Source organism: Megascapheus bottae, chromosome 1 (genome assembly GCF_031878675.1).
Source record: "Megascapheus bottae isolate mThoBot1 chromosome 1, mThoBot2.hap1, whole genome shotgun sequence".
Lineage (NCBI taxonomy): Eukaryota > Metazoa > Chordata > Mammalia > Rodentia > Geomyidae > Megascapheus > Megascapheus bottae.
The window spans coordinates 37,507,504-37,520,199 of record NC_143509.1 but is presented as its reverse complement, the minus strand read 5'-3'; the positions used below and the strand labels follow the sequence as shown (position 1 = coordinate 37,520,199).

The 12,696-nt window shown below is 34.9% G+C and overlaps 1 long non-coding RNA gene across 1 annotated transcript; it reads left to right on the top strand.

Moving 5' to 3' along the window:
• The first annotated feature begins 2,080 nt into the window (after positions 1-2,080).
• On the top strand, positions 2,081-12,277 carry LOC150068953 (uncharacterized). Its single transcript, XR_016535035.1, has 3 exons — positions 2,081-2,156; positions 10,924-10,974; positions 12,193-12,277. It is a non-coding gene; the product is annotated as an uncharacterized LOC150068953 (long non-coding RNA).
• The last annotated feature ends 419 nt before the right edge of the window (positions 12,278-12,696 follow it).

Sequence of the window (12,696 nt, the reverse complement as noted above, 5' to 3'; positions counted from 1 at the left end):
AGACTTAAAGAGAGTCTTCTCTGAAGAAGAAATAGGAATGGCCTGTAGACACATGAAGAAATGCTCAACATCTCTGGCCATAAAAGAAATGTGAGTCAGCCAGTTCTAGGGCTTGAGCTCTGGGCGTGGGCACTGTCCTTGGACTTTTTTAAGGCTAGTGCTCTACCACTTCTGCCACAGTACCACTTCTGGCTTTTTCTGTGTATGTAGCACTCAAGAATTTAACCCAGGGCTTTGTGAATGCTATATAAGCACTCTATCAGTAGACTATGCCCCTAACTTGTATTTTTTTTTTTAATTTTCTGCTGGGTATCAACCTAGGCTCTGGTATGCTAGGAAAGTATTCTGCCACTGACTTACATCCTCAGCCTTTTTGTTGTTGTTGTTGTTGCCCAGGGGGCTTGAACTCTGGGCCTGGGCACAGTCCCTGAGCTCTTTCAGCTCAAGGCTATTATCATCCTACCCCTTGAGCCTCAGCACTACTTCTGGTTTTGAAGTGGTTAACTGGAGTCTCACTGTCTTCAGTGCCCGGACTGGCTTTGAACCTCGATCCTCAGATCTCAGCCTCCTGTGTAGCTAGGATTACAAACATGAGCCACTGGCGCCTAGTCTTGAGACACAGTCTTGCTATGTAGTTCAGGCTGGTCTAAAATGCAAGATTCTCCTGACTCAGCCTCCTAATTTCTTTTGTTTGCTGATATTATTTCACTTTTTTCAAATGTGTTTATTTTAATTACTCAGTAAAGAATACTACAATGGCCAATTTGAAATCCTTGTCAGATAATTCTTACATCTGTGTCATCTTGATACCTTTTCATTAAGGTTGAGATTTTCCTCATTTTTGGTGTGATGAATGATTGCCCGTTGAATTTTGGACATCTTAGCCATTTTATGAAACTGGAAATAAATTTTTGTTTATTGAGCCTGAAAAAAAAGAATTGTGAATCAAAACAACTTTGAGATTCCACCTCAATTGACTTAGAATGGCCATGATCAAGAAATTTAATAACAACATATTTAATGTAACTGTAACCCCTCTATGCATTACGATAAAAAAAACTGAAAAAAATTATTTGTAAGGCCAGAAATGTTGCCTAGTGGTAGAGTGCTTGTCTAGCATGTGTGAAGCACTGAGTTCAATTCCTCTGTACCACATACACAGGAAAGGGCAGAAGTGGTGCTGTGGCTCAAGTGGTGGAATGCTAGCCTTGGGAAAGCTCAAGGACACTGCCCAGGCCTTGAGTTCAAGTCCCAGGCCTTGCACCAAAAAGAGAGAAATATTTGTACACACACACACACACACACACACACACACAGAATGGAATTGTTCTCACACCCATCAGGAAAAAAATATTTTAAGTCATTTGAAAAGGTATAGATGGACCTGGAAAAAATGTTAGGTGAAAAAAAGTAAGTTAGGCTCAGAGAGACAAAACACACATGTGTTCTTTCACTTGTAGGCGTTAGGTATAGTTTATGTGTAAGCAGAGACACACATGCACATATACACATATCTAGGGTCACATCTTTATCCATGGATGTATTCACTCAAGTTTCTCATATGAAGAGAAGGATTTCAATAGTATGGCTTTGAACAACTAAATTGGAGCCTAACGTAATGAGCACCCGGATGCTTGCAGTGAAGGATTCAGGAACAAATAGGTCAAGAGGAATGGGGTGGATGAATGGAGAAAAGAAGGGTAAGGGAATACAGTTGCAATATTCAATGTATATATGTGAAAATAGAGCTAGGAAAATTGTGGTGGGGGGATGGGAGACATGGGGGAATGATGAAGAAGGATACTTATCAAGATGCATTGTACTCACACACTAACATGTTGAATTGAAACCCCTTGATAAAACTACACAAATTGTAATTATGTAGTTTTAAATTGTAATTTAAAAACTAAAGAAAAAACTGGGGAGAAAAGGAGTCTTCCCCACTAAGCAGAATTTATTCTGCCTCACTAATTAATCATCTTTGCTGAAGGCAAGCCCTGGAAATGATTTGGGTATGGTTTACTATAGTTTTATTTTTTATTTCATTCAGACTTTCTCCTTTATGTGTAGTCATCCTGCTTGAGAGAATCATCTTATGAAAGCAATGATGGGAAGCCCATCCTAAGCAAGATGGAGATAACACTGAAAGGCAGTAGGTAAGAATCTAATAACATGAAGAATGGCCATGATTTCTTTTAAAAATAAATTTAAATTTTTTTATAAAGGAGATGGACAAAGGGGTTATAGTTACATAAGGTAATAAGCACACTTCTTTTTGAACAGTGTTAAACCCTCATTTCCTCTCACATCCCCCCTTCTCTACCCTCCCCCAAGTTTTTCTACCATAATGTCTAGTAAGTATCACAGTTGAATTGATTCACCCTTCATTGCACTGATTTCCCTTCCCCTCTCCAAATCAGATAAACTCATACATGTCTTCTTAAAAATACTTCCTAGCTTCCATGAATTCTTTAACCTTTGGAAGTGAATTCGTCTTCTTGTTAACTGCCTGTCATCCTGAAACAAAGGAAACATCAATTAAGATTTAAATTTTAGAAACTGTTCCTATTCCAAGCAGCATAAAAGTAGTTGCCACCTGTCTAGTAATGTAAAAAGAACTGAACCCAAAATTAATATATTCAAATGTATCTGAGCTCATCTCTCAGGTGTTTGAGAAGAGCCTTTTCATATAAATCTTGTCACTATGGTAACTACAATATGTGAAAATTGTCCCATTTTTTCATTAGTACAGAGAGGTTTTTTGTTTAATTAAATGTTATTTTAGTTGTATCAATTTATGAGTACAGGATGACAATTTGATACATACAGATGCATACATATAAAGTGCAATGATTAAATCAGGGTAATTGACATCACAGTTCTGGTCACTACTTGATGTTTGCAGCCTTTGAACTCCTCTAATTTTCTCCACGTTCCATGGGCCAATAGAAGTGATGATTTCCATATAGCTATCATTTTGATGAGAGCTATTCTGAGGCAGAATGACACATTATTGAGGCTCTCACTTGCATTTTCTTTAGCTAATAAAGCTGAAACAAATTCTGAAAGAAATTCTTTCTATGAAAAATATCATTTATATTATTTGTCATTTATTATTATTTTTTTCCGGTCCTGGGGCTTGAACTCAGGGCCTCAGCACTGTCCTTGGTCTTTTCCAAAGTGAGAGCTTTACCACTTGAGCTACAACACCACTTTCAGCTTTTTTTGCTACATATGTGGTACTGAGGAATTGAACCCTTGTCTTCCTGTGTGCTGGGCAAGCACTCTATCACTAGACCAAACTCACGGCCCCATTTATTATTTTTTTAATGATGCCATTCTGTGGCTTCAGTGTAGGGCTCTGTATTCCCACTTGGTTCTTTTGCTCAGAGCTGCTACTCTACCACTTGAGCCACACCTCTACTTCTGGCTTAATTGGAGATAAGAGTTTCTTGGCTCTTTCTCCCTGAGGTGTCTTTGAACTGAAATTCTCAGATCTCAGCCTACAGAGTAGGTAGGATAACAGGAATGAGCCACCATAATCTGTCTCCTTTGCCATTTTAAAATTGGATTATTTTGTTTACTTGGTAATGACTTTAATCAGGACATAGTTTCCATGTTTTACAATTTTTTTGCTCCAGTACAGGAAGATTTCCATTTGGTAATTCTATTTCTGTTTTTTTTTTGTTTCCTTTTATTTTGAATCCTTATCTAAAAATATTGCCTACACAAATTTCTTAAAGAGTTTTTCTGTGTTGTTTCCTAGTATTTTCAGTCTTACATTTTGGTCTTTGATCCATTTTGAGTTGATTTTCTTATTCAATGGGACAGAATGCCAAGTTTCAATCTTTTTGTATATGAATATCCAGTGATCACAGGTTTCCTTATATAAAAACTCTGTTCTGTGCAGTGTGTGTTTTTCATACTTTTGTCAAGAATTATTTAGATATAATTTCATAGGTTTATTTCTGCACTTTCAATTCTCTTCCTCTGCCCTGAACCTCTAAGTTCATGCCAATATCATGCTGGGTTTTGTATTGTTTGTTCTTTGAGACTAGCTCTCTGTAGCTCAGGATAACCTCAAACTTTTTATCATTCTGCACTTTCTGAATGCTAGAATTGTGTGTGCAATTACATTACTATACCTTTGTAATGTATTTTGAAGTAAGTTAGTATGATACAGCAAATTTTTTCTCTCTTTTAAGATTGCCTTGCATATTTGAAGTCTTCTGTGCTTTCTATTAATCTTATGATTATTACTTTTTTATTTTGCCAATTGTGAGACTTGAAATTTGGACCTGGTTGTTGGCCCAGAGCTCTTTAGCTCAAGGATGTTGACCTACCCCTTGAACCACAGTACCACCTCCAGTGTTCTGGTGTTTAGTTGGAAATAAAAGTCTCACAGACTTTAGTGCCTGGGCTAGCTTTGAACCACAATCCTCAGATTTCAGCCTCCTGAGTAGCTAGGATTACCACACCCGGCTTTTTTTTTCTAGTTTTTGTAAAGTGTTCTATTAGTATTTTAATAAAGATTGCATCTTAAATTGATTTGGGTGGCAAAATATTTCAACAAAGCTCATTATTCCAATTCATAAATATATAAAAACTTTCCCATTTTTGTACCCTTTTCAATTTCTTTCCAAAATTTTGTGCTTTTCCCAATTAATAATGATAAATGGTATATTTGATCTATTGCACAATTTGGTTTGGAAATGTTTGGTTCAGTATTTTACATATATTAGAGATAATGGTTTGTAACTTCTTGTATTTTTGTGTGATCAGTGCTGACCTTGAGAATGAGAAAAGAAGAATTCCATCTTTTTCAAATTTTTGGATTAACTTATTTCTACAAAGATTTAAGGGTAAAACAAAGTCTTATTATTTATATATCAACAAAAATATCAAGAGAGAAGTATTGTATATAATTACAAGTAATTTTTTCCAGTATCTTGCTTTACTTTTCTCTTAATCTTCATTAAAAATTTTCAGTACAACATCCATTAATGCAAGATACAGACTTGGGCAAGAGATGTTATACAAAGATACTTGCTTCAACTCAATAGATATTTGTAAGTTGCCCTTTACTGGTTATAATTAATTCTTTCCAACTGCAAAGACTAAAATCTAAACCAACATCAATGTATCCAAATAAACTAACCAATTTATCATTATTTTAGCTTTCTGTTTAAAATAGTGAGAGCTTAATGCATTCATTGTCTTACTTAGACCTAATGAATTCTGCTCCGGAGAATGGGCCTGAATGTTATATTTAAATTTTTTATTGTATTTTATTGCCAGGATATTTTATAGAGAGGTTACAGTTACATTTGCCAGGAAGTATGTGCATTACTTCTCAAACTGTGTTACCTTTTCTTATGTTTTTGTCCCCTCTTCCTCCTACCCACTCCCTCCCAATCATCTTATTTTCCCCTTCCTTTCCTTATTTCAAATAAACATATACAAAAGTCTTCTAATATTCAGTCCTAGCAGATACACATTGAGCACTTAAACCATTAATACAATGATTTACAGAATAGTCTGATGATTATCTGGGGAACAAATTTGAATTGACTTTTTCAGGTAGATTAGATAAGGATGACAGAAGTTGGTAGGAATAAAATAAACATTTTCAAGATAAAATAACCAAGAAACGTACCTTTACATGAACACTGTTGTAAAATTAAGTGGATAGATTGTTATGTGAATAGACAGGTGAGTGGAATTTCAGTATTTCAATTTTTTCAAGATGGAAGGCATTCAAGTTTGTGGTTATCTGGAGACATAAAATGTAAGAAGTACGAGTGGATGGTATGTAGAAAAGGCACTAAGACAAATTGTAGGGCCTTGTTGGTCAGTGTTGTTCTCAGAGCTGCAACATCAACTTCTGGTTCTTACATTCCTGGGCATCTATCCTGAACATCATAATCCAAGCTATGTTAGGGACACCTGTTCAGCTATGTTCATCTCTACACTATTCACAATAGCCAGGCGATGCCCTACTGCAGATGAATGTTACAGAAAATGTGATATATATATATATATATATAATGGAATTCTACATAGCCAACAGAAAAGATAAAATAATGGCATTTGTAGGGAAGTGGACGAATCTAGAAGGCACAGGGTATCCGATCAAAACCGTACAAGAGCAATGACTTAATATTTTGTTACCCAATTCTATGAACATGGTATTAGAAATATAAACACAACTACATAGACATAAAAATTTATGACTCTATAAATATAATGTTTCATTACATAGATTAATATGTGTCTATGACATACAAACCCTCAGCCTAATTTTAATTATGTTATAATATCTAAGTGCCAGTGATTGTATATAGAGATTCCCTTCTTGAATACTTGTTTGTTAAATATGTCATTTGAAATATGATGTAAAAATCAATGTTAATAAATTCTTCAGTAAAAAAATACAGGGCCTCAGACCATACTCCAAACATCCTGTGTTAGTTTAGATACCTTAATGCACCCCAATGAGACATGTGTTCCTGTAAAAGAGATACCGCTAATGAACTGAAGCCAAGCCTAGTAACCCTCTGAAAGTTGTCTACTGGCATTCCAAGAGAAATCCTGTAGAATATATGCTTGCCTCTCTTTCCCCCATTAATTCAGATGATGAAATTTTACATTACATGATAGTGTTAGGAGATACGGCCAGTGCAGTAGATATGGCCAATACAGGGAGTATATCATTTTCTTATAGGAAGTATTCAAATTACTCTTTTTCTATTATATTGTATATATGCTTATTTATTTGAAGTAGGAAAGGGAAGGGGGAAAGCAAGATGATTGGGAGGGGTGGGGGGGAAGGGAAATAGGAAGAAAAACATGAGAAGGGGTATCAATGTGTAAAAAGTAATGCAGCTACTAGCTGGCGAATGTAACTGTAACCCCTCTATACACTACCCCAACAATAAAAGTAAAAGAAAAAAATCACAAGTGTAGTTAAGTTCAATGATAATTAAAAATTTATTAATAATAAACTTAATTTGTTCTTAAGAATCATTAGTTATAACGAGTTTCTCTAAAATAGATGATTGTTATACTGATATGAATTATCACCAAAAATGTTGATAGTTTTTCCTAATAGTATGTTGTTTCTACTTAATATTTTTATTTCCTAAATGAATAAAATGACTTCACTATTAACAAAAAAATAAAAGAATTAGAAGACTTATAAATGAGACTTTAGGTCTGTAAGTATATCTCAGTGGTAGGTCTTTTTTAAAATATTTTTTATTGTAATTAATAAAAGGGTTACATGATATTTGCCAGATAGAAGGTGCATTAATTCACACACATTGATACCCTTTCACATGTCTTGGTACCCATTACTCTCCCCTGCACCCCCCCATTTTGGTTTTCCCCCCTTCCCTATCCAATTTCAAATAACCAAATACAAATATATCCAATATATAAGATAACAAAGTGAGATACTGTAACGATATGAGATAACCAAGGGACAGCAAAAGAGGTGAGAGATAACATAGTACATTAAGGACAACAATCACTCATTATATGGCTTTTGTTTCTATATCCTAGAGGTCCTTTCATTTAGCGTCATACTATATGGCCTTATGTATCTAGGTTTTGCAAATCTCTGCTAGGAGAGCCCAAGGTTTCTACTGATTATGACAAATGAGGGAAACCATTAAACCTATGTTCCTTTTGAGTCTGGCTTACTTCACTTAATATGATTTTTTCTACGTCTTTCCATTTCCTAACAAATAGGTCGTTGTCGTTTTTTCTGACAGCAGCATAGAATTCCATTGTGTACAAATACCACATCTTGTTGATCCACTCATCAACTGAGGGGTATCTAGGTTGGTTCCATATCTTTGCTATGGTGAATAGTGCTGCAATGAACATTGTTGTGCTAGTGGATTTAGAATGCCCTAGTTTCTGGATGATTGGGTAAATGCCAAGTAGTGGAATTGCTGGGTCATAGGGGAGCTCTATGTTTAGTCTTTTGAGGAACTGCCATACTGCTTTCCATAGTGGTTGAATGAGTTTGCACTCCCACCAACAGTGTAGTAGTGATCCTTCTTGGCCACATCCCCTCCAGCATCTATTGTTAATAGTTTTCCTGATCCTGGCCATTCTAACTGGAGTGAGGTGGAATCTTAGAGTTGTTTTGATTTGCATTTCTTTTATTACCAGAGATGTTGAGCATTTCTTCATGTGTCTAAAGCCCATTTTTGTTTCTTCTTCAGAGAAGATTTTCTTTAAGTCTTTGGCCCATTTTTTAATGGGATGGTTGTTACTTTGGAGATTAGTTTTGGAGTGATTCAATTTTTTGAGCTGTTGATATATTTTACATATGAGGCCTTTGTCCATTGTATGGTAGGTCTTAGTATGCACATGACCCTAGGATATTTTCTTTTTTTCTTTTCTTTTTTTTTTTTTTTACCAATCCTGGGGCTTGAGCTCAGGGTCTAAGCACCAACCTTGGAATTTCTCAAAGCTAGAGCTCTACCACTTGAGCCTTAGCACCACTTCTGGGTTTTTTTTTCCCTATGTATATGGTACCAAGGAATTGAATCTGCATCTTCGTGCATGCTAGGCAAGCATTCTACCACTAGGCTAAACTCCCAACCCAGACCCTGGGATATTTTCTCTAGTAAAAAAAATAAATAAAAGGAGGAGGAGGAGGAGGATGAGGAGAATGAGGAGAAGGAGGAGGAGGAGGAGGAGGAGGAGGAGGAGGAGGAGGAGGAAGAGGAAGAGGAATGAGTTTATGTAAGGACACATTCTTCATTAATAACGAAGAAAGCCTCATCAAATACTAAATCTTTGGATGCCTTGATCTTGAATCTCTTAGAATTTAGAAGTCTTGTATACACATACCAAACAATATAATGTAATATAACAGACCACAGAAAGATAAGCAAATGTTTAGGAATATTGCCATATTTTGACAATTTGATATTATTATATTTTGATAAATAATGTAATAAACTAGGTGGTACAATGGGAATACTTTTTATAGAAAATGCAGGAAACTACAAACCTAATATTCTACCTGACTATGTGATTTTCAGCATTTACTTGATTTTTAATTTTCCTTTTCTAAATAGGAAGATGTTAGATGATAGAGTTACTTTCCAAATATATATTTATGTATAAAATAAGGAAATTGGGCACAGTCTGTAAATTCGGGCACTTCCATAATAGTGCCTATTGTTAAATCATTTTACATGCTAGTGCATTACAACTCAAAATTTTCTATTTCATTAACCAAATTGTAATTTAAACTTGATTGCTCCAAAAAAGTAATTTAAATTCAGTAAGATGTGTATTACATAATGGGCTAGCCAAATGTCATCTACTTATTTAAAACTAATTTAATTAAATTTGTCATTCAACTCATTAATATAATACTTTAACTAGAAAATATGTGCATGAAAATCATCTTTAAACATGAAATTATGGCAATTAAATGCATCTTAGTTTTACTCTAAAATAATTTTAACTATTTATAAAATAACTGATCCAAACACATCTATCATTAGAAAGTAGTTATTTCTATAGCTTTGTCATCAAATCTGAAAGTATGTTCAGTTTTTCTGAGAGAGGAACCATGACCCAGGACAGCCTCTTCAAATTTCATTTTGCTACATAAAGTAGTACATGTTACCTCCCACTAATACATAGAATTGTTATGTATTGAAATAAAGAGTTATGGATATTGACTATATGTAACACACAACGCAGAATTTTAAAGAAGATATACTTATTGCTACCTCTATAGTACAGAATATTTTCTAGATAAAAGTTATTTGCCGAGTGAGGTGGCTCATTCCTATGATCCTAGCAATTGAGGAGGCTGAAATCTAAGGAGTGTACTTTGAAGCCAGCCTGGGATAAGATTCTTATCTTCAATCGACTACCAAAAAGCCATAAGTGGGTTATGTGGTACAGCATTAGCCTTAAGCAAAAAAAGCTTATGGATAGAACCCGGACCTTAAGTACAAGTCCCAGTACTAGCACTAAAACTGTTATTAAACCTGAATAAAATACCTAGTCCATCATGTTTAAAATATATTAGCTGAGTCTGTTCTTTTCCACTTAGTATTTATTAATTACTTATAATAATTACTCAATAAATTTGTGTTGCTTTATCGATTAATTTAATTTCAAAGGTGTTGTCCTCAGAGCTGCAACATTGATTCCTGGTTCTTATTAAAAATATACAATCTCAGACCATCCTCCAAACATCCTTTGCTAGTTTATACACCTTAATGAAACCCTGTGAAACAAAGTTGCTCATGAAAGAAAGTACTAAAGAACTGAAACCAAACTGAGCAAACCTGTGAAAGCTCATGACACTTGTGCTCATTACCCCATGGTGATGTTTATAAGGTGGTGTTTTTCACAATTCAAGGAATTACATTGTTTTAAAATTGATACCTTCCTATAATCGTTTTACATAATACATTTTCTCCTTGTTAAATTTTCTTTATTTTTATTTCTAATTTATATCAACCCAAAATATTTCACTGCCGTGTTACTTAGCACCTTTTCTGAGTTATGTTTTTAATTTTCATTCTTGGAAAAGGAAAGGTATGTGTGGGGGGACTGGCATTCTGTGTAAGTAATAGGACTTGAACTCAGTGTCTAGTGCTCTTTCTTTCTTTCTTTTCGTTCTTTTTCTTTCTTCCTTTCTTTGTTTTTTCCCTCAGGGCTCATTCTCTATAATTTGAGCCACCTCTCTCTTTTGGGCTTTTGCTTGTTAATTGGAGATAAGTGTCACATAGACTTTCCTGCCCAGCTGAATATGAATCACGATTCTTAGATCTCAGTCTGCTAAGTACTGAGGATCACTGTATTGACACCTGGCTAGAAAGAAGAAATTTTAACAAAGTAATTGTTAATTCATTGTTGATTATCTTTTTGGTACAGATAAGAAAAACATTGCAAACCTCACCAACACTACCAGGAAATGTAGTAGAGGTAAGTAGAGGTATTTAATTTAGACATCTTTTTTTTCTTTTTTTTCTGTAATCTAGGCACGACAAAATAGTGGAAAAGCAGACTAAAAGTACAAAGGGAACCAGAATATTATTTATGTTATTCTCATTCAGAATGTTTCAAGAAGATACAAAAATTAAATGTTTACCAGTTTTCTTCATTTCTAGACAAATGAATAATTTATGTTGTTTATTTACAAATCACACATGTTTAGAGCTTTTACTTAAGTATTGAGCTGTTATTACAACTTCAAATAACTAATCTAAGCTGGTAGGTTTTAGAGAGAAGGAGCTAAAAATGCCAGGTTTTTGCCCCTCTGTAATTTTATAACAGAGAATGGGGAAATGGTGCACACAACACTAGGCTGGCAGACAACTATTTCAAGGTAGAGGAATGGTGTGCCTTGATCAACTGGAGTTCTGGGATGTACTTGGGATGAAGGAAGATGAAGTTGGAAGACAATCTGAAACTGGATTATGAAAACCCTAAATCCACCCAGGATTTAAAGGCCTATAGCTTCAGGAGTAGATTTTAGTAAATAGTCATTGGTTATTAGAGCTAGTACACCAAGGAAGAAATTTCCCCTGTTTCTTGCAAATCAAGGCTCTCATAATACTGTAAACTTTAATGTTTAAATTAAAAGTTGATGCAGGCAAACTTCAAACCTGAAGGTAGCCTGAGAAAGTCTGGAGGTTTTTAATTTTCTTTTTAAGGAATTACTATAACACAGTCCATTCCTATGGCTGCATTACCCATAATACATTCTAAATTTCAATGCTATTTTTATGATAATGTTCCATATTAATCTGATATAGATAGGCTATATTTGGTATTTGATAAGAACTGTAAGTATATGTGTCAATTTTACTCAACATACAGATACACATTTTAAATAGAGAATTTCTAAAGAAATAAACCTGTTTCGTAATAGAGTCTGAAGTTTGGTATTGAAATTCCTCCTGCGCTGTTCTTTCTGCTAAGAAGTGCTTTTGCTGTACGGGGTCTTTTATTATGCCATATGAAATTTTGGATTGCCTCTTCTATTTCTTTAAAGAATGACATTGAGATATTGATGGGCATTGCGTTGAATTTGTAGATAGCCCTTGGCAAGATTGTCATTTTCACGGTATTGATTCTTCCAATCCAGGAGCATGGGAGGTTTTTCCATTTCCTCAGTTCTGCTTTAATTTCCTTTTTTAGGGTTTTAAAGTTTGACATTCTTAGTTAAGATAATTCCTGGGAGTTATAATTATCAAAACAGCCTGGTACTGGCAGAAAAACAGGCCTGAAGACCAATGGAATAGAACTGAGGATCCAGATATTAAACCACATACCTATGGCTACCTAATCTTTGACAAGGTAGCCAAAAAAATAGAATGGAAGAAAGACAGCCTCTTCAACAAGTGGTGCTGGCAGATCTGGTTAAGCACCTGCAGAAAACTAAAGCTGGATCCTTCTTTGTCACCCTACACTAGAATTAACTCCAAATGGATCAAAGACCTCGAGGTAAAAGCCGACATACTGAAAACTTTACAAGAAGGAATAGGAGATACACTAGGCCTCCTTGGCACAGGTCGAAGCTTTCTTAATAAGGACCAAGAATCACAACAAATCAGAGAAAGACTGGATAAGTGGGACTGCATTAAACTGCAGAGCTTTTGTATGGCAAAGGACATAGCTAGTAAATTAATTAGGAAGCCTACA